This window comes from Scyliorhinus canicula, chromosome 4 (assembly GCF_902713615.1).
Source record: "Scyliorhinus canicula chromosome 4, sScyCan1.1, whole genome shotgun sequence".
NCBI lineage: Eukaryota > Metazoa > Chordata > Chondrichthyes > Carcharhiniformes > Scyliorhinidae > Scyliorhinus > Scyliorhinus canicula.
Window position 1 is genome coordinate 93,916,944 of NC_052149.1, and position 21,086 is coordinate 93,938,029.

The following is a 21,086-nucleotide window of genomic DNA, read 5'->3' on the forward strand; positions in this document are numbered from 1 at the left end:
CCTCTTCGTGTGTGTCGAAATAATGTTCTCCACCCCAGTGCATGACACACAGGCGAGCCAGGTACATAATTCAAAACCTCACCTTGCTCCTGAAAAGAACAGGCTTGGCCTTATTAAACCCAGCCTCATTTTCACCAGTCCAGCCCCTGGTACATTCTAATGGGTGTGGTCTTCCCAACTGCACGCTCGTGTTTCCTTTGCCTACCTCAGGATCTTTTCTTTGTCCAAGTACTTAAATAGCCGGTCAATGATTACCCGTGGCGGCTCCCCAGCTTTGGGCTTCTTCCTCTGTGACCGATGGGCCTCATCCACTTCTAGAGGGTGTGAAAAGATCTCCTCTGCCACCAACTGCTCGAACATCTTTGCCACGTACTCTGTGGCCTTGCTCCTTCTATACCCTCAGGCAGCCCAACGATCCTCAAGTTCTATCTTCTGTCGCAGTTCTCCAGGTTGCCAATCTTGGCCTTCATCATTTTTTGCCCCTCCAACATCATCATCACCTCTGCCTCCAAAGAGGCAATCTCATCCTCATGGTCTGAGACCATCTTCTCCACCTCCTGGATCGATGGACTCTGTGCCTCCAACCACTGTTCCACCCTTTCCAGTGCTGCCCGAACTGGTTCAGTCACTTTTACCATGTCTTCCGTGACCGTCTGCCTTTGCTTCTTAAATTTCGTCGACAGGATCTCCACCAACTTCTCAATTGTCCACTGAGCGGGCAACAATACCACAAGTCCATCAGCCATGTTTTACCCTCCTACGCTACATGCGTCCTCTGAATTCGAACGGTGCCCGTTATGACACACTCCCCGTTTGATAACTTTTCTACATCCCACACTGGAGCAGGAATCCTAGTTCTTCCACTGTATCACTTTTCCACCTTCACCTCAAACAAACAGGCAGGAAGGGCCAAAAGAAAAATAGTCCTCAGGCAGGAGCCACCTTATGTGCGATCACTCTGAAAAGATGGCCGCCATCGGAAGTGCCTCCTATCTTTTCAATGCAATTCCGAGGTTCACAATAAGTAGATAAGCCCACACTTTTTGAAATGTAAAATAAATTAATCTTTCCAACTATCACAAGCATTCTATGATGTCTACTTCACATTTTTCTATTTTTTAGTCCTATTAACTTTTTAATATGCTTTAACTTTAAACATTTCTTTCTAGTCGGGGCACTTCTCTATCCTCTTCATATTCTCTGCACAGGAACATTTTGCTTTATACTTGACTCAAAATGTTTTGTAAGTTCTTGATGTTTCTAAGGTGACAACACCTTTTCCCCCAATTATTCTATTAATTCTTATGAGCTTATAACAGACCTTCTCTGTTATGTTGATAACTTCATTTGCTTGACTAACATTTTTAAAATTCCCTCTAGATGGGTCATTGAATATATTGGATTTGGATTTGTTTATTGCCATGTGTACCAAGGTACAGTGAAAAGTATTTATCTGTGAGCAGTTCAACAGATCATTAAGTACTTGGGAAGAAAAGGGAATAAAAGAAAATACATAATAACACAAGGTATACAATGTAACTACATAAGCACCGGCATCGCATGAAGCATACAGGGTGCAGTGTTAATGAGGTCAGTCCATAATAGGGTCATTTAGGAGTCTGGGAGCAGTGGGGAAGAAGCTGTTTTTGATTATGCTGCCTGCTTTCCCCAGGCAGCGGGAGGTGTAGATGGAGTCAATGGATGGGAGGCAGGTTCGTGTGATGGACTGGGCTGTGTTCACGACTCTCTGAAGTTTCTTGCGGTCCTGGGCCGAGCAGTTGCCATACCAGGCTGCGATGCAGCCTGATAGGATGCTTTCTATGCTGCATCTGTAAAAGTTGGTAAGGGTTAATATGGACAGGCCGAATTTCCTTAGTTTCCTGAGGAAGTATAGGCGCTTTCTTGGTGGTAGCGTCGACGTGGGTGGACCAGGACAGATTTGTGGAGATATGCATCCCTAGGACTGCTAACCATCTCCACCTCGGCCCCATTGATGCTGACAGGGGTGTGTACAGTACTTTGGTTCCTGCAGTCAATGACCAGCTCTTTAGTTTTGCTGGCATTGAGGGAAAGATTGTTGTCGCTGCACCACTCCACTAGGTTCGCTATCTCCCTCCTGTATTCTGACAAGAGCATCTCAAAGGTTAGGAATGTTGTGGCAAGTAACTCCCCAAAACCTGCCCACCATCCACAAGATGCAAATCAGGAGTATGATGGACTATCTCCACTTGCCTGGATGAGTGCAGCTCCAACACCACTCTGGAAACTCATCACCATCCAGGACAAAGCAGCCAGCTTCACACACATTCAATTCCTCCACTACCGACGCACAGTAGCAATAGGGTCCAGAAGATGCGCTGCAGAAACTCACCAATGTTCCTTCGACAGCACCTTCCAAATCCATGATTTAGAAGGACATGGGCATTTACCTGGGAATACCACCATATGGAGGTTCTCTCCAATTCACACACTATCAGGACTTCAAAATATATCATTGTTCCTTCACCGTTACTTGGCTAAAATCCTGGAATTCCCTTGCTAACAGCACTATGGATGCACTTTCACTTCAGGGACTGCAGGAGTTCAAGAGGACAGCTCACCATCAGCTGCTCAAGGGGAACTAGGGATGGGCAAAAAATCCCGGCCTAGCCAATGATGCCCACATCCCATAAATGAATTTTTTAAAAGTTCAATCTTCTCCAATTTCAACCCATTTCTGGGCAAACGTAAAGCACGAAACTGCCTCTGACTTAACGTACCAGCCTTTCTCACTCAGGCTGGTGTGGGAAATGGAAAATATTACACTGGCGCAGAAAAGATTGAAGGATATAATTAAGGCAAAGAAGAGGAAGCTTTGTCATTCTACACTGAACTAAACACGATGTGGAGTTACTTAATATTAATCAGTGCCCAAAGTGGAAATGTATTGTTCCATTTTTGACCTTACTAAGCACAAAGTTTGACTGCCTCACACCAATTAGGTAATCTGGTCATGTGTGGCTTTAACATACAGAGCCTTGCACCCAATTGATCGGGTGCAATTCAGGGATTGAAAAAACCCCCCACAAAATCATTGACCGAGAAGTTTCCTTTCAGTTCTGCAAGCACCACAGGTGCAATATTGCCAATGAGCTGAGGTGAAGGTATGTCAGAGTATCATCAACTATAATGATAACAATAGAATAATTATGTAATGGCACAAAACCTCATCCTGTGGCTTTATTGCTTCACCACCAGAGATTTCAAAAGTGCAGCACAAATGGCAGATGGGAAAATTTGATAACTTTAACATTCCAAGTTAGAACAATAACTTTAGCCACGTCCAACCACTGAGGAGATGGTTCAAGTTTATTTTTTGCCCCCATCCAAAACATGCAGAAATTTTCATGACAAAGCGAACGACTCAGTCTGGATCCACACCAAATTGATGCAATCACTGTAATATTTGCAAGGGGAAGCCAACTGTTATTTAAAATAGCATGTAAAGGATCCCCCCAATTGGCACAGTCACTAAAGTGACAATGTGCTACAATGATGACCATTGGTGGAAGCCTTGAGTATCATCCTTCCCTCTAAGGTTGTTCCACTCCAACGACTTGAGCACAACATCTACGCTGAGCTTCCCTGTGCAGTAACATGGCCACCATATCAAGGAGTATGTTTCAAAAGAGATGTTAATTAAACCAAGGTCCTGCCTGTCTTCTCAACCGGATGTAAAAGAAAAACCCCATGGCACTATTTCAAAAAGCAGTAAGTTTCTCTAGTGTTTGTCCAATATTTATATTTTAACCAACACTGCCAATATTGATTTTCTGGCTATTTATCTCATTGTTGTTGTGGGATCTTGCTGTGTGCAAAATTGACTGCTGTTTTCCCTACATCAAAAGAGTGGCTACGTTTCAAAACACTCAATTAGCTGCAGTGTGCATTTGAATGTCAAGAGGTTGTAAAAAAGCATTTCAGAGATGCAAATCTTTTCTTTCCAAGATGTGATAGCTAATTTGAGTGGAGTTAGCTAATCGCAGGGTGGCACAGTAGCACAGTGGTAAGCACTGTTGCTTCACAACCCTCGGATCCCAGGTTCGATTCCTGCTTGGGTCATGGTCTTAGCAGAGTCTGCACGTTCTCCCTATGTCTGCGTGAGTTTCCTCCGGGTGCTCCACTTTCCTCCCACAAGTCCCGAAAGACATGCTTGTTAGGTGAACTGGACATTGAATTCTACCTCTGTGTACCAGAACAGGTGCCAGAGTGTAGCGACTAGGGGATTTTCATGGTAACTTCATTGCTATGTTAATGTAAGCCTACTTGTGACAATAATAAAGATTATTATTAATCTGAGCCCTGAAGACATTGCAAATTACTACAATTAGCCTCAGACAAAGCCAAACTCACAACCAGGGTTCTGGTCTCTGACTGGTGCCTTGGACCTCTGCTTGGAAGTTCCATCCAAGGACAGGAATTTCCAACCTCCTTGAACTGAAATGCAGCCCCTTTCCCAAATCTGGATGTGGATGCTACCGCTGAGGACCAATTTTAACCTGTGTCAGGAGTGCGCCCATTTCTGGCACACATGTTATTAGATCCAGTTAAATGGTGATAAGCTTGGCCCCAATCTCAGGGATCCAGGGTAGGAGCTCAGCTGAGACCCTTAAAGGTAAAAATACTAATTTGTAAAGACATTTTCAATTTCAGCTTCCTTACAGATACATCATTCTTAAATATTATTGCAATCTGGGCTGGTTTAGCACCGTGGGCGAAGACAGCTGGCTTGTAATGCAGAACAACCAGCAGCGCGGGTTCAATTCCTGTTCCATCTTCCCTGAACAGGCACTGGAATGTGATGATGAGGGGCTTTTCACAGTTACTTCATTGAAGCCTACTTGTGACAATAAGTGATTATTGTTATTATTAATCAAATTCAACACATAAAACAATGATCTTAAAATAATTTAAATTTAAGACTCATGGCTTGGAGATGATATTTTGTAATGCAGTGATTATATGCAGGATCACATTAGAATTAATCGAGGTTGCAATCGAGTGTTCTGCCATTTGGAAGTTAAGTGAGTTTAGGATTGATTTGATCAATCCCCCTCGTTCTGTCCTGAGCACAGGTTAGCCATTCACAAACCACAACAATGTGAAAAGATAGTCACTGTTAAACCAGTTACGCTGCTCATTCCTCCTCCTCTGACCTCTGTCTAATGATGGCTTGAGATCCTTTCCCAGCTAATTCCCCTGTCAGTCTAACTCCCACACAGTCATTCTTCTGCGAAAAAAAGAGGCTCGTACTGGGAGGATCCGCATGCCTTCAATCTTCTAATGTGGCCAATGGAAGAAAAAAAGTCTCGCTTAAAGATTATCAGCTGAGCCAATGGTGTGCATCTGTGTGTTTCACGTGACTACATTTCCCCCTGTCTTTCACATGGGTATTATATAGTTCAATTTAGTGCAGCAGATAGAAGCAATACCAGAGCAGTGGGATGTCTGGAAACAAGTGCTTGACCAAAGTGACTTTAAACTGAAGCATGTTTCTTTGTATAATTAATGGAACTTCCTGCTCCCTTCCCAACTTGTAGTAAAACTAAACGAGGCACTGTACAGCTTGAAGAAAATTCATAAAATAGAGTCTATTCCTGCATCTGAACTGTAAGTATTTCTTTTGATACACTTGCCTTCTGAGATCGCTTCGCTTCACTGCACAGCTCCAAAAGATTTGACGTTTTATGTGATTTCTGTTAAGTGACAAATAAATATATCAGTGAAACATTTTGAAGTTTGATGAAAACAGCTCCCAGACCACATAGTAAGCTTAAATTACGCTTTTTTGGGGGGAGGGGGCGTGTGGAGTTTGGTGGTGCGGGGGAGAGAAAGTCGATAGCCTGAGGGATCTGTCTGTCTGACTGCCGCACAGACTCCTTTTAAGCAGAGGCAGCCCTTTGCATTATTCAGGCGGCAGGATGAGGTGAAGTATTGCTGCTTGTGATAACACATTCACCGTGTCCAATCAGTTCCACTGCAAGCACTAAGTAGAACAAACTCGACTGACCCCATGACGAGGGGGTACGGCCCTGTCCAGCAAGTGACTGAACAGACCAGAGCTTTCAAGGGGCACAGCTGACGAGCTTTGAAATTCAAACAAAGGGCAAGCAGAAGGGATTTTTTTTTTTGTTTACATTAATTAATCTTGCCTACATTTTATTTTACACACAGCCCAATCCTGAAGCGATCGGGACTTTTTTTTAAACACAAGACGATCTTAAATCTGCCTCCCATTCTTGGGAGATCTCAGCTGAAATCAAATACATAAATTCATTTAACATGGGAACATGTTCGTGTTTTTTTTTTCTTCCCTGAGCTGGAGTTTTTTTTTCTTTCTCGTTTTCTTTGTCTGCCGTCATGTCATCCACAGCTCCTCCTCCTCTCTCCCTCCACCCCAAATTCAACATCACCACCACCACCCACTGTGAGCCGAGACACCTGAAGGCTAGACATAATGATCAACAGAGCTCTCGCCTGTCTGGCAGGCAGCCAGCTTTTATTTCTACAGTCAAGGAGCCCTGCACGCAATTGTTCTACTGCACCGAGGGAGCGGCAACTGTGGGGTTTCCATATGTCGCAGATCGCTAAACTGCAGCAGCAAACGGGAGCGAGCGCTTCCTTTTTCTTTGTTGAGGATTTATTTTTTTAAATGCACAAAAATTGATGTAATTTTTTTTTGAGGCGCCCACATCCATAAACAGCGCCGGCAAGCCCTCCTGTTACAACTACCGCCATAAACTTTGTACAGAGTTTGACCAGACCAGATGGCCATGTGCCCTTTTATTATTTAGATGAGACTCTTCCTTTCAATAACATCATTCTTCCTGCTCATAAGGCCTGCTTAAAATTTCCAACAGAAGGAATCAGCTGAGTATTTTCAATACTAATTGACCATATGCAGAGGAAAGGGCTCGTGTGGCAATCAGTGGGACCATTGTAAGACTAACGGGATCAAGCCGGCCTTTGTCTCGTTTGCAATAACCGCTGTGGGGGGAAGAGAAAAAAACTGTACAAAAATTTAAATATTTTTGCAGACCTGACGTGCTTCATTTCAGGGCTGTTTCGTTGCTGACAACTCATTTATATTGAAGTGCTGGGGGCTGCGGCAGGGGAGCAGGCTAATTGAATTAACTGATCTGTTCCAGGCATTCCCATTCACTTGTTTCAGTATTGCGGCAATAAAATATATCCCTCTGTCCTAATGAGCTATTTGCTCTGGACGTGTAGCTTTCCGCATCAAAACTTTGTCACCCATTTGATTATGTTTGGGAAGGGGTGGGGTAGGTGCAGCGATTGAAAGGGAGGGTATATGTATCCGCGTGAAGAAAGACTTCACAAACCGCCAAATACAAATAGTCATATTGAGTGAAGCGTGCGATCCTAGTGCTACCCATGCAACCCCCAAGTAAACTGATACCCACCCCACACATGGGATGATGTATCTCCCACTATTTGCATCTTTTTTAAAAAGGCGTCTGGAGTAGCCCACGGTTGACACTATCAATAATGGACCTTTAGAATTGCTGTTACCTTGCTAACTTGCAGGCATCCATAACCACCAGCTCCAGACAAAATACCTACTTCACCGGCTAGTCTGACTGGGTCTTTTGAAAGCAAATGACTCGCACCCAGGAATGAATTTAACTTCTTCTATGGTGATCAACTGAATCGTGCTACAGTTGTGCTTAAGTGCACACAGACAATTTGGTCTTCAAAGGACAGGGCGCTTCCACAACTTGTAGTTTTTTTTAGAAAAAAGAAACCTTACAATACAAGCGTCTTATTACCCGGACCCTTCCTTTTATTACACCTTCCTCCTCTACCTGGATTTGAATGCAAGTCAGACAGGCAAGTAATTTGCTGACAATAGACTGTTTAAAAGTGGTGGGGGCAAAGGCACTTAATCTATTATGGAACGTAACAAGGGAAATGTCACCAGGAGAGCTGTCATTTACATAGCCTTCGAGCAGCCAGGTGCGTCTGAAGACTTTAGAAGACGCTGCACATTTTACGTCTCGCAAGGTGGAAATTAAAAGAAAACGACGTGCTCACTTATATCCCTGCAACCAGTCACTTTTTCATGATTTAAAAAAAATGTATCTGACAGCTGAAACAAATCATCGCAATGCCCGAAGAGGAGCTGTGCCTTTTTTTTTCACTGTTAGTTCCGCTATCAAAGCACCAAAGAGCATCTGCAACCTCTCCAGACTCCAGCTTCTAATAATGCGGATTTAGATGGGTTTGATGGAATTAGGAGGTAGTCATAACAAGGGGTTCCTGTGAAATCTAATCTTTTTTTTAAAAGCACTACCCTATTAATGTTCTGAATTCTTGCAATGCTGAACGCAATGGGGAGATGTGGGGTGGACTGGGGAGGGGTGGTGAGAAGCTGGTGGATAATTACGCTGCTGGTGATCTTAAGTATATTCTTTTGGATTACCATGTCTGGAAAAGAAGAAAGGCGAGTGTCGCATGATGAATCCGCAGGGGTTGTCTGGACCTTTTCATACAGTGCAAAGTCTGTGTAGTCAGTGCCCTAGCCAGGGTCAGCCTTTGCCCTTACACGCTCCTCCCTGCTCCAGGTGCAGCCACTTGCTTTTGCTGCCTTTGCATAAGCTGACGGACGCTCTTGAGTTTGAGCCACTGGATGATAGTGCGCGGGCCTCTGTTACAGCGATTTATAGCTGGACAAACCTCGAGGCGAACAACGTTAAGTCAGACGCAACGCACAATGTTGCCATAGTTAAATCTACACCGCCAAGGGTCATGCCGACCTGTTATCAGCTGATGCATCAAACTTTTTTTTAAACAATTGGCATCAACCTTTTTTTTCCAAAACCTCAGGAATTTTAAACAGCACCTCAAACTGGAATTTTAACCACCTTATATTTTCTTTCCGCCTAAGAAAAATTCATCCGCTGTTCTGATTACTTCATTCTGTTCATGAAAATAATACTACTTTTATATTTAATCAAAAATATAAAATAATTTTGCTAACTTGATTTCAGCTCTGCTGAAACACAAGCTACCGTTCTCAAAGTACCCCCCAATGAGCTCAGAATAGCATGAAGACTGTTACCATGGTAAATGTTCCGTTCAGTTAAATCAAATATGGCGGTGGAAGAGGGAGTCATCATCACTCATTAGCTGATGTTGGCCAGATTCAAATGGAAGATGCCCATTGCACCTTGTTATGGGAATTGTGCAGGAATTAAATTTTATTTTTTTAACCATCCCAACTGACTATTATAGAATTTACAGTGCAGAAGGAGGCCATTCGGCCCATGGAGTCTGCGCCAGCTCTTGGAAAGTGCATCCTACCCAAGCCCACACCACCCTATCCCCATAGCCCAGTAACTCCACTCACCAACACTAAGGGCAATTTGGCATAGCCAATCCACCTAACCTGCACATTTTGGACTGTGGGAGGAAACCGGAGCACCCAGAGGAAACCCACACACACACTGGGTGAATGTGCAGACTCTGCACACAGTGACCTAGCTGGGAATCGAACCTGGGACCCTGGAGCTGTGAAGCAATTGTGCTAACCGCTATGCTACCATGCTGCCCATATTGTCTCGACCACAGTTTTTGTTAAGAGTGCAATAATGGATGAATTTCCACGCTATATTACATTATGGAGCAAGTTTTCAATCAAGTAGACTTCTTCAATCTCAACTGTGGGCCAATGGCACAAAAGTAGACCTGTGGAATTTGAGCAAGAAAATGGAAATCAGATTGGTTAACTGTGCTATTTGGTCATTTACTGAATTGCTTCCTATTTCTAACCACCACTCCCCCCATTTCTAACCATTCACAATAGTAATTTGATTTGGGCCATTTATGTGCACGTTTTCTAGTTACTACATTTTTCACAGATTTGATTATCAATAAATTTTGACGCATTTCTTTCTAAGAAATGTGTTCCTTGTAATCCATTTTGCCACACTCTGTCTGGAAGCCAAACCTCATGACAATCAATAATTGAGCAGCTAGCAATTGAATTCTGTGAAGAGATGCATTTAAAATCAAAAGTTCAGACATGCTGTGAGCCTGACTGTCTGGTTGGATTGCAGCAGACGTGCGGACCTGTCTAGAAAGCTTTTCAGCAAAGCTCTGTCATCCAATTTAACCTAATGTTAGAGAATTCCTCCATCTAGTGTACCATCACATTGCAACAAAGCTGGGTATTATTGCACTGGTGCCGATTCAGAAAAGGATACAAAAAAATGCTTAACTAGTGGGATAGAATTTCTCTTCAGGGCAGAACATATGGAGCGAGTATGATGCACCGGGGCACACAGTTCCTCTTTTTTTTGTGTATATTTTTTAAAAAAAATTGTTCAGTTGTCCCAGTTTAAGAATGCATCAATGGGTTTAGGCTAAAAACAATTCCCAAAGTAAATCCAAATGCACTATTCCTGATGATGTACAAAACCCAAGCTAATTTTGAGAAATACAAGAGTGCTCTGATATCCCTCAATTTGAAGTTTTCCCTATTGCTGGTTTATGTCATGGAAATGCAAGGTAATGAATAACTTGGCTTGTGACTGAGGGGCATCATGTAAAGCTCGACCCATTTTCATTTGCTGTGCATTAGTTCCACTCATGGTCACGTAGCCTTTCCACCAGGGTATTCAGTTTCCTATTTGTGGATCATAATTTATATTTTATGAGGTTGTACATTACAAGAATCAACTTTTTTTTCTCGGCACCCTGAAGCTTTTTTGGCCAGAAGCAATCTTTTTTTTTTCTGTTGCCATTTTGAGTTCCAGAACTGCCTGCAGGTGTAGGCAAAGTCAGAAGTGTTTTGTTTTAAAGCAGGAAAGGGAAGGCAGTGGAATTGTGGGTGTTCTGAAGAACTGATGAGTGTGCTTAGACTACTGGGGAACAAGTTAGTCAGACATCAAAACGTTTTGTACTGAATTTCCAGATATAATCTGTTAAGTTATACTCCCTGTCTTCCAAACATATCAAATCATGCTTAATACAATCTTGGGAAAAAATCTATTTCTCAAGTGATCATCCCCCATAAACTAGTGTGCGGATGGAGTTTTAGTGCACTATTTGACCAAGGGAGCATTACAGTTGACCTGTCGCTATTTGTACACCAGATCACAGTGCCAGGGTCAATACAGGATCGTAATTATGAACAGGGATGCCAACATTGCATTTCCTCCCCACTAAAAGGGTATTGGTTGCTAAATGTTGATTACACAACTACTCCACTGAGATCAAGGACTATGCATTTTCTTATATTCATTCATGGGTTGTGGCATCAGTGGCTAGACCAGCATTTATTACTCGCTTCTCATTGCACTTGAGAAGGTAGTGGTAAGCCACCTCTTGAACCACTGCAGTCGCCATGTTGTTGGAATATAGTGCTGTTAGGAAGGGAGTTGATTTTGATCTTGCTGTTTACACTTTTTTTTTGTTTGCTCTCTCAAATGGAGAAATGGGGTGAAATTCTCTGGCCTCCTCCATGGGAGTGTTTCTCGGGAGGTGGTCTGCCATTGCCTGTGAGATCTTTTGGCCCTGCTGCTGTCAATGGAATTTCCCACTGAATCCACCTCAGGCTGCCGGGAAACCCATGGCTGAGGCATGCCATTGTTGGGACCGGAAAATCCCATCGGCATGAACAGCCGGAAGATCTCTTGGATGATTCTCAATTCATGTTCTTTTATTTATTTTTTTAAAAAACCTGAATGCTGGAGGTTTGAATAAACTTCCAGTTTCATTTCCAAGGTAATTGGTCTTTCCCACTTTTTCACTTTTACTTTTTTAGTTCGCTTCACCCAGTTGAACAGTATTATCTGAAATACCATGGCATTTTGTTGCATCCTCTGGCAAAAAAAAATAGTAGGTAGATTAACTGTAGTGATTTGTCACATAATATTATTATGATAAACATCTTGATGCAGAAATAAGCAACCAGTTAAGGGAAAAAGTCCAGAGATGGACTTATTTATGTTGTAGCTCGTGCTATTTGACATCCGTTTTTAAAGTGCAGAGGTACATCTTAAGTATGACAGAAACCGTAATAGCCAAACTGACCTCTTTTTGTAGGGCAGTTTTATCAAATGGATGACCGGAAGTATCATCTAAGCATCTTTTATGATTAAGAAATCAATTTAGAACAGTGCAGTATTAGTTTTCATTGTACATCCTTTCTAAAGACATGCAGTATGTTTTTGTTCAACACCAAGCGGTGGAACCCACTGAAGCAGTCACCGTTCTGTGAACAAGCCAATCCATTCGTACTTGCTTAAATTTCTGCTGAAATATTCAACCATATTGAATTACCACACCCTGACTTTCATCAGTCTTCACGAAAATGGCCACTAAAACCATGGCTGTAAGATCCTTCCACAGGAAGGCAACTTAAAATAAATGATTTATTATTTAAAATAAATCTAAAAGGAGCAGATTTTGCTGACCACAATTTGCTTAGAAATCAATGCTATGGAAATAGTCAAAAGAACATTTTCTGAACTGATGTATTGGATTTCCATCTCTTTTGGTCAAGACATCATCATAGGAATTCAAGTATTGAATATCAACTGAGCAATAATCTGGGTCATAGCTTTGGCTCTTGATCTTCCTGCAATCTGCCAAACATTCTAAACTTTTAACTGAGTTATCTCCTTACAACAAAGCCTTTCCATCATCGGACTCGACACAAAGTTATTTTTCAAATTTACAGTGCTTTCAAATTTTCCTTTGCAGATTGTGTTTAATACATCCAATTGTTAAGTGTCTGCAATGTTTCAACAGACTGTTCTCTTTTGCTTATTGATTGCCATAAGCGCAGGGTATTACAGAAATGCACTGCCATCTCCCACCGCAATGGAGGAGCACTGGTCGATTGGTTATAGGAACCATTGCAGAATCGATCCTTTACAAATCAGTTAAGAGATAAAGGCGCATCCTCCTTCTGCTCTTTCTCATTAAATGTTAATGAACTTGGTCAGAATGGCTTCTTAATGCTGTGAATTGCTCCTTAATGTTGTGAATTACAAGTCCTACGCTTTCTTCTCTTTCTTCCCCTTGCACTGTGCAATAGTTGTCAGCAATAGTTGTCAACATCCCCTATCATCCAACTACAAATTTGTTTTTTTTAAAATGAAGAAACCGTTTAGGGGATTTACCAGCACGATATGGTGGGGGGAAGGGTAGAGGGAACTTGATAGTCATCCCATTGCATTAGTATTGATTTATGTCCATCAAGGCTTGTTTCATATTAATGTGCAAGAAAAAGGCAGGGTTTTAACTACAACGCCAGGTGCAAGGCCATGTCCAGGTTTTTTAAGATAAAATAATCTAGCAAATTTGTTAGATTCATCTTTGAATTGTGATATTTTCTTCCTGCAATCAGAATTGCAATCCATCCTTATTCGTGTGTCTCATAATTTTACAGACTCTTTGTTTTTGATGATGCAAATTATTGTTCAGCCAGTATTTTTTACTCCGGTTTTTGGTCACATTTAAAGGTACCATGATGTTGTTGAGAGAGCACTATTACACGGAGGTTAAATGACTGACTACATTGGTTAATACAGTTTTTGAAAAAAAAATCTTCAGCCTACGAGCTTAAACTAAAACCACACAAAGCTACCTTTCATTGGTTTCGGGCAGTTGCTGAGATGAAAAATCAAAGGAGGATGTCAATAATGCATGTAACAACGCAAGCTTTCTCTGTATAACAGCTTGCAGTCGAAAGGATAGGATAACTTTTGCAGTGAAAACAACAGTGAGGAGAAAATCTGATTTTTTTCCTTCAGTAGTTTGCTTCCTCCCTCCACATGCCATTTGCAGTTATTTGAAAACACATGTACACCCAGAGCTCGAAGTACAGAATGTCCTTCATGGATTTCAGGATAGCCACATATTTCCCTTCATAGAACATCTGCAAAACTTGACTGTACGCTTATTACAATGTAGAGCATTGCAAAGCTGAAACCTAAAGGAAAACTTTAAACATGGTATTCTACAATGAAACTAAACATTAAAAAAAAAATTCCCCCTGTAGTTCTCGAGAGGTTAATAAAAATATATTTTGGGTCACCATATAATAACTCCTTTCTTTCTCAGCCAGCATTCCCATGAAGCGGAACGCCATGGATTTGGATAAAAACTTTTCAATGCTTGACCTTTGGCTAACTGAAAATGTGAGAAACGTATTTGGGCTATAATGCAACATTTCATTTCAAACTTTGTGTTCAGCCAATATGTACATATAGCAGTCCTGTGTACTACAAGGGCACAACCTAATAAAATAAATACATCTAATAATCCGAGGACTGACTAAACCCCAGTGACATTTACCCTGCTAAAATGCTTTTTTGTTGTTGCATATCATCAATTAGACATGGATCCCAACTAATTTTGGCTAAATTAGTCTAGAAATGAAAGAAACATTCCTGCTGGGTACAGCACATTAACTCTTGAAATAGATTCGGAGTGTCACTGCATGCTGTTTTTTCACTATTGTCATACTTAGTCCATTGTTTGGTCCTTGATTACTAAAGGATAGGTCCAGTGACCATGTTAGCCAGTATTACAAGCTCAGGATAAATCAATAATGTATTTAGAATAGAAGCTTAAACAAGATTAGGAAAACCAGCATGGCACAACATTCTCCCTGAGCATGGACTATCATTTGATCGGCAAAACTATAGGTGTGGGTGATGGAACAGGTTGCTAGTATGCACGACATTACCAAGCACTAACTCGTATTATATAACACTAATTTAGTGTGGAATGAATTAACTACAATTATGTAACACTAGTATCATGTGCCAGATTCTCTACTAAAGGTCAATATGACATGTGAAGAAAATTGAAACTGAACAAAAATGTATAAATCGAAAATGAATAGATGGTAGAAAATTTGGAGTATATGTATTTTTACAATACATAACTAGGCCTTTGGTCCAACTGTTGGTGCTGGTGTTATTGCTCCATTCAAGTGTCACATCTACCTTGGAAGAAACATGATCAAAAGAAGCAATCTGGAGCATTGAGTATTAATCTATGCATCTGATTCAGGAAAGAATGCTCATTCCATGACTGGCCAACGTGGAATTTGAGTGAGGTCCTAAATGAGCAGTCTGTGGATGTGCACTAAAATATTGTTGAGATACTTGGAGCACAAGAGATCTAACTTTGATTATTAGCACATGCACTTAGTCATGGTGGTACAGTGGTCAGCACTCTACCTCACAGCAGCATGGACCCGTGCCCAATTCTGGTCTTGGGTGACTGTCTGTGTGGATTGGTTTCCTCTGGATGCTCCCATAGTCCAAAGTGGATTAGGGTGTATTGGCCATAACCAATCCAAGAGTTGCGGGGATAAGGTGGGGGAGTGAGCTTGGGTAGAGTGCTTTTTCGGAGGGTTAGCACAGACCTGATGGACAAAATGGTCTCCTTCTGCACTGTAGGAATCTATCAATTTATGGATTCCATAAACTTCGAGTCAAAAGGTTTGTTTGTTTATTTATTTGTTGTTGTTTAGTTAAATTCTTCCAAGATTTTCCAGTGCTCCCAATGCGAATATGGATTTGAACTGCTTCTGCTTTCAGTAAAGATTTACATAGTGAATCCTGACAAAAGGACCACAATAGAGCAAAGTATCTTGCAGCTCTGTAACCAGATTTAAGCCGGGGTCTTGTTTTCCATTTGCAGATCCATAGGGTTTGCTTCGCTAAGTCGTGCCTACTTTCTATATTTAAAAATACGATGGTTTTTGTTTAGTCTGACTGACTAATTGAGTGCTGATTACCTTTGATCACAGTAGTTAATCACGCTGTACTCCGATAGTACGACTAATGACATTTTAAAGATATATACTGTAAACCTATCTGGTAAGCAAGTACAAAATATGTGGAAAGGAGTATCTTTTGGATGTGATTAAAATAGATTGCATGGACTAGGAGCTTACTGTCTAGAAAATTGATTGGACTTGAAGATTGATGGACTTGACCTTCAGGCTTTTTCCTTAAACATTGAACCTGTGGTTAGTTAGGCCAAAAAAATACCTAAATGTCAATTGTTTGTTACTGATCAGAACAGTGCTGAATAGGTCAAGACATTCCAGCCTGGGACCTGCACAACTGTGACCCTGAACAGGAGGCTCTTGGTTATTTTCAAATGGGTGGGGGAGGGCTTGAAATTAACTTACGACTGCAATTACATACTAGGATTTCATTCATGTATTTTTTTTTCACCAAACATTTGTAAATATAGATGCATAAAATCTGCCCTTAAAACAAATGCATTTGTTTTCATCCTTCTGAGTCTCCACTGCTCCCTAACGCAATGTCCCTCTGTTTCCAGAATTCAGCACAACTGAGAATTGTGCCATCATAGGTCCCAAACAGCATTGTGTGTTATTCATGGTCTAAATTAAGTTGTTACTGAGCATTTAACGTTCTGGATTGGCATGTTGGTGGATGCGATGCCTAATTGCTAATATTTTTGTTAAACTTAAATTGGAAAAAATATCTCAAGATGGCTCAAAAACAAGTTAATTTTATTGAAAGTTTTCCACGGTGATATTTGTTGGTTATTCATGGTGGTGGCTGTGTGTCCACAAGTCACAAGAGACGTGTTTGTTAGGTGAATTGGAAATTTCTGAATTCTCCCTTGGTGTACCCGAACAGGCGCCTTGTGTGGCGACCAGGGAATTTCCACATTAACTTTATTGCATGAGCCTACTTGTGAAACTAATAAATGTTGTGGTTGTTGTATTATTATTATTATTATTATTATTATTATTATTATTATTATTATTATTATTATTATTCTGATGGTGGTTGGTGCTGATCAGAAATCATCCTTGCTTGTTTTCCATCCTTCAATGTTGATTCTGTCATTTGTGTACTGCCAGTTCCATAAATAGGATTTTGACTTTCTCTCTTATGGTCGTGTAGTAGTGAGCATGTCTTGTGGTGCAATGGGTAGTTTCCCTGCTTCTCAGCCAGAAGCTACAGGTCCAAGTCCTATTCCCGGACTTCATTAATGTAGCCAAACAGGTTGAGTACCAACCTGAAAATTCCTTCCTGCATAAACCGTTGGCATATGATAGAAAGCAAATTTCCATTTCCATTGATGGAAATCCTTTTCCATCACTATCTATAATTCCAGGTGACAACATGCATGTAAAAGTGCGTGGGATCTCTACAACTTGGACCTCCAGGGGAAGGAGTCTCTGCAACTTGGGACCTCCTGGGGAAGGAGAGCAGAGAGCATCTGATTGGAGCCAACAGCACATGGTTCGAAGGCTGGGATGCCTCCTTGCCCTACCCGTTTTATAATGGATTTTAAAAATGATTTTGATGTTGTAAAGAATGATATGGCCACACTTAAATAAACAAGCTTAGTGTGGCAAATTGGTTAAAATATTGTGACAATTACTTAGAATGCTAGGCAGCCTATGGACGATTATCTCACTATAATGAGGTGGCACGAGTCCGGCCCATGAGTACCATGCAGATTTGCACGGATTTAATTCTGTTTGACATTACAGTTGGTTTAAGATGGTATGTCACTTTCAATATTAATGCATTGCTAACTCGTCTAATGGGAAGCCAGATAAGGTCATGCGGGGTGAAAAAGGAATAGGAGGATATGCTGCAAGCATTAGATTTAGTAAGGTGGCTTGTGTGGAGCATAAATCAGTTGAATTGAATGGCTGCTTTCTGCTGTAATTTCTTTGTAATCCGTATTTGCACAGAATATAATTGAACTGGTGCCATCTGATTGTCTGTTCCACCCAATGACTCCAATGCACTGCTCGTGATCCTCTATCCAAGTGGCTAGCTACACCATCGGGGCATAAGCATGGCCTGTAACACAAATGAACCCAAGCACTCAGAAACTCTGCAATAATGATATAAAGTACTCCGCTTTTTGGTTAGCCATGGCTGGCGGCTGGACAGGGATTATTATTATTATTATTTATTTATTATTTTATTTTTATTATTTTTTTATTTTTTGAGCCGGTTTTTATTAAAACTATCGTGTCATCAAATGAGATCCTAATAGAAAGATGATAAACCAACCAACAAAATCTCTGCTAACCACAGGCATATTTCCATCATAATTAGCTGCAGTAGTATAATCATGGTGCCTATGAAAAATATCCTGAGGCCCTTGAGACGATCACCAAAACAAAGACATTGTGCTGAAGCAACAAGGAGTTTCATTGGTAAACCATTGAATTTGAGGAATTTCATTGACAACAAAATACTCAATACTGTAATTTTGGAAATGAAAATTTTGAGTTATAACTGAAAATATAGGTCTGAGAATGAGGGCCTACCCATTGGGATTTGATCTCTTGGGGTTTTTTTCAAACTGATCCCGAATTTCCTTTTGCAGTGGCCAACAGATAACAAACATGTAAAAGCGGTTTTCTGGCTATTGTAAAGAATACTTCCTAAACGATGACACCGCAAGACGTTTCTTGGGTGCCACGATTCTGCTACCAAAACAACAATTTGGATCTCTTGGAATTCCATATTTCCTGATTGAATCACTTCTCGCTTATTTTATGGTGACTTCCAGTGCCAGATTAAAGAGCACTATGTGCAATCTTTTCAGGATGAGTGTAGATTAGGAAATTTCATTCATAGAATTGTAAAGATATGTCGGCCACCTGGACAGTTCTGAAGAACCCAATGTTAACTGTGGAAGGTTTGTTAACTGTGGAAGGTTATGTTATGCAGGTCAGAGTAGAGTAGCTGAATAACCAGAGATTATTTTAAATGTATTTATCATTATCTTGCCTTCAAGTAAACTTGCACCAGGCTCTCTCTTTAAAGTTTAAAGTTGCATTTCAAAGCCACAGCACATTTCCATTTTCTACACTGCTTTGGAGACCATAGTTTGAGGTTGCATTGCTGGTGTTAAGTCGGGGAGCAATTGAACACAGTGTGGTGGACATGGACTGTTTGTTTGTTTGTTTAATTTAAAGGGAGGGGGAGGAAACAATTTCTGATGTCACTCCCAGTTACTAATTATTTGGAGTAAATCATTTCCCACTTGCTGTACTATGAATCTTTTCACTTTCCTCGTCTGTCAAATTGATTGAATGCTCACTGCATCTCCAGACTGAAATGGCCTAGAAGGATGTGGCTTCAGTGTGGCCGAAAGCTCCAGGGGCTTGTGTTTGCCATATGAGATGTTAGCATGTGAGGGAGGGGTGGAGGCAAAGAAATCTGAAGTAAAAGCTTTGTGGAGACTGAGATACGGGATCAAGGTGAGGCCCAGCAGGTTGGAGGATTTAAATTTCAGCAAGTTGCAGTCGCAATCCAGCTGGGTTGGTGGGACTTACTCCTGCTTGTTAGCTCATTCTTGTCACTTTTCTGGAGAGGACTGATTGATGGACTCCTCTACAAGTTTTCTCGGAGGTTTCCAGATGTTTTTAGCGCCGCATGTCTTAATTAAATTACACAGAAGATAACATTTCTGGATCAGTAATCTCATTATTACTCCCTCCTATCTAAACAGAAGAGTTTCTGGAAATTATGATTCGGGGGTGACATCATCAATTCCCCTTTGCTCGCCCCTCAAATAGTGCTGAGTTGACAGAAATTTCAGGGTTGAGAGAGCTTGACAAATGACTGCCTGCCCCCTCCTCCACCATCTTGAGCAACACTGAGCTCTCGTCAAGACATGCCTGAGAGCTGATAGTGAGACAAAAGCAAATAGACTGAATTTTTCCATGAATATGAGCGCACTGTTGCCAACAAAATCCCATAGGAAGGAGGAAAGCAGGACAATTTTCCGTTGAACACAATGGCTGCTGAGAACTAAAACTGAAATCACTTAAAAGCCATTTTGTTCAGATTGAACACTTGGACAAGAATTTTTTTGAGCAAAGCTTGACTCTACTACAAAATTAACTACCGCACACTGTGCTTGGAATATCATGTGTTTATGTTTGTGCATTATAGCAATTACTAGCTCAATAGTGTGATTTTTATGCTTTGCTTCAAGACCTGGAGTACAAATGTGATATTTATAGGACACTATTTTCATCCTCTTTAAAATGATGAAATTACAGAAATATGTTCTGACACGTGATTCCATTTGTTTGTCCTCCAGGCCACTCGAGTCTCTGTGATTTTGGGTCAGCAGTTAAGTCGAGCAGAAGAGCAACGTGAGTGAGGACATCACTGTCAGTTCCACATCAAGGTAAGTGGGACATTATTATCCAGCATACTTGCCCTGTAGGCACAGACACCGATTAGTATGTTGTGTTGGAAAAGTAAGAACAGATTGAGCTCAGCCATTTTTCTGACCCAAAGTTTAAAACCTCGTGCAATTGGAAGGTAGAATTTTGTTACCCTCTTATTTACTTTGGATCTGCTGTAATTGCTATTTACTGTCTTGTCAGACAAAATGTCTGCCATAAAACAGGTGATAAGAATCATGGGCGCCTCCAAAAAAAGCATTGGGGAGGTGTCTGACATTCCAGGAGATGAGGGGGGAGAAAAAAATCCACCTGCAGGACTTCTGCCCCATGCAACATTCTTTTCTATTTATAATCACGTAAAAACAAACCTTTCATTAGAACACCTGTCTGGTTGAAACTTTTTGATCTCCTTGCTTTTTTCTGGAGCACAATTTATGCGGTGTTATTAACTGATTTATTTCACAGCCATGTTAGATGGGACTCCAAGCTATATGTTGAAAGAGTGCAGCCTGAAAGACAAGCGAACATTAGCCTTTACGTATTCAGCCAGTTCACTAAGTTGTTGCCCAGCATGTTTTCAGGCGTGCTTTTATATCCATCCTTCCAACACTGAACAGGAATATTTTAGCAGCCAGAAACAAATCAGATTATTAAAGTGGTCTGACGGAACTTGGAAGGTTTTAGGTACAGAGAATGTGCGTTTGAAGTATCCTGAAGCAGCTTCACCTGATTCTGGAGCAGAGAATTGCTAAAGTCACAGCCGGCAAATCCTGTGTCCGATTTAAGATGCAAGAAGTGTTCAGGGTCCCTTTTTTTTTACAAGCTTCACACCCTCCAGCTGCTT

General features: G+C 41.1%; 1 long non-coding RNA gene across 2 annotated transcripts in view; it reads left to right on the top strand.

The window, feature by feature from the left end:
- Positions 1-5,440: 5,440 nt before the first annotated feature.
- The window catches only part of LOC119964813, a 77,719-nt gene continuing 62,073 nt past the window's right edge, over positions 5,441-21,086 (top strand). For both annotated transcript variants that reach the window (XR_005460370.1, XR_005460371.1), the window contains exons 1-2: positions 5,441-5,649; positions 20,152-20,241. This is a non-coding gene — a long non-coding RNA (uncharacterized LOC119964813). The remainder of the gene's footprint in view (positions 5,650-20,151; positions 20,242-21,086) is intronic.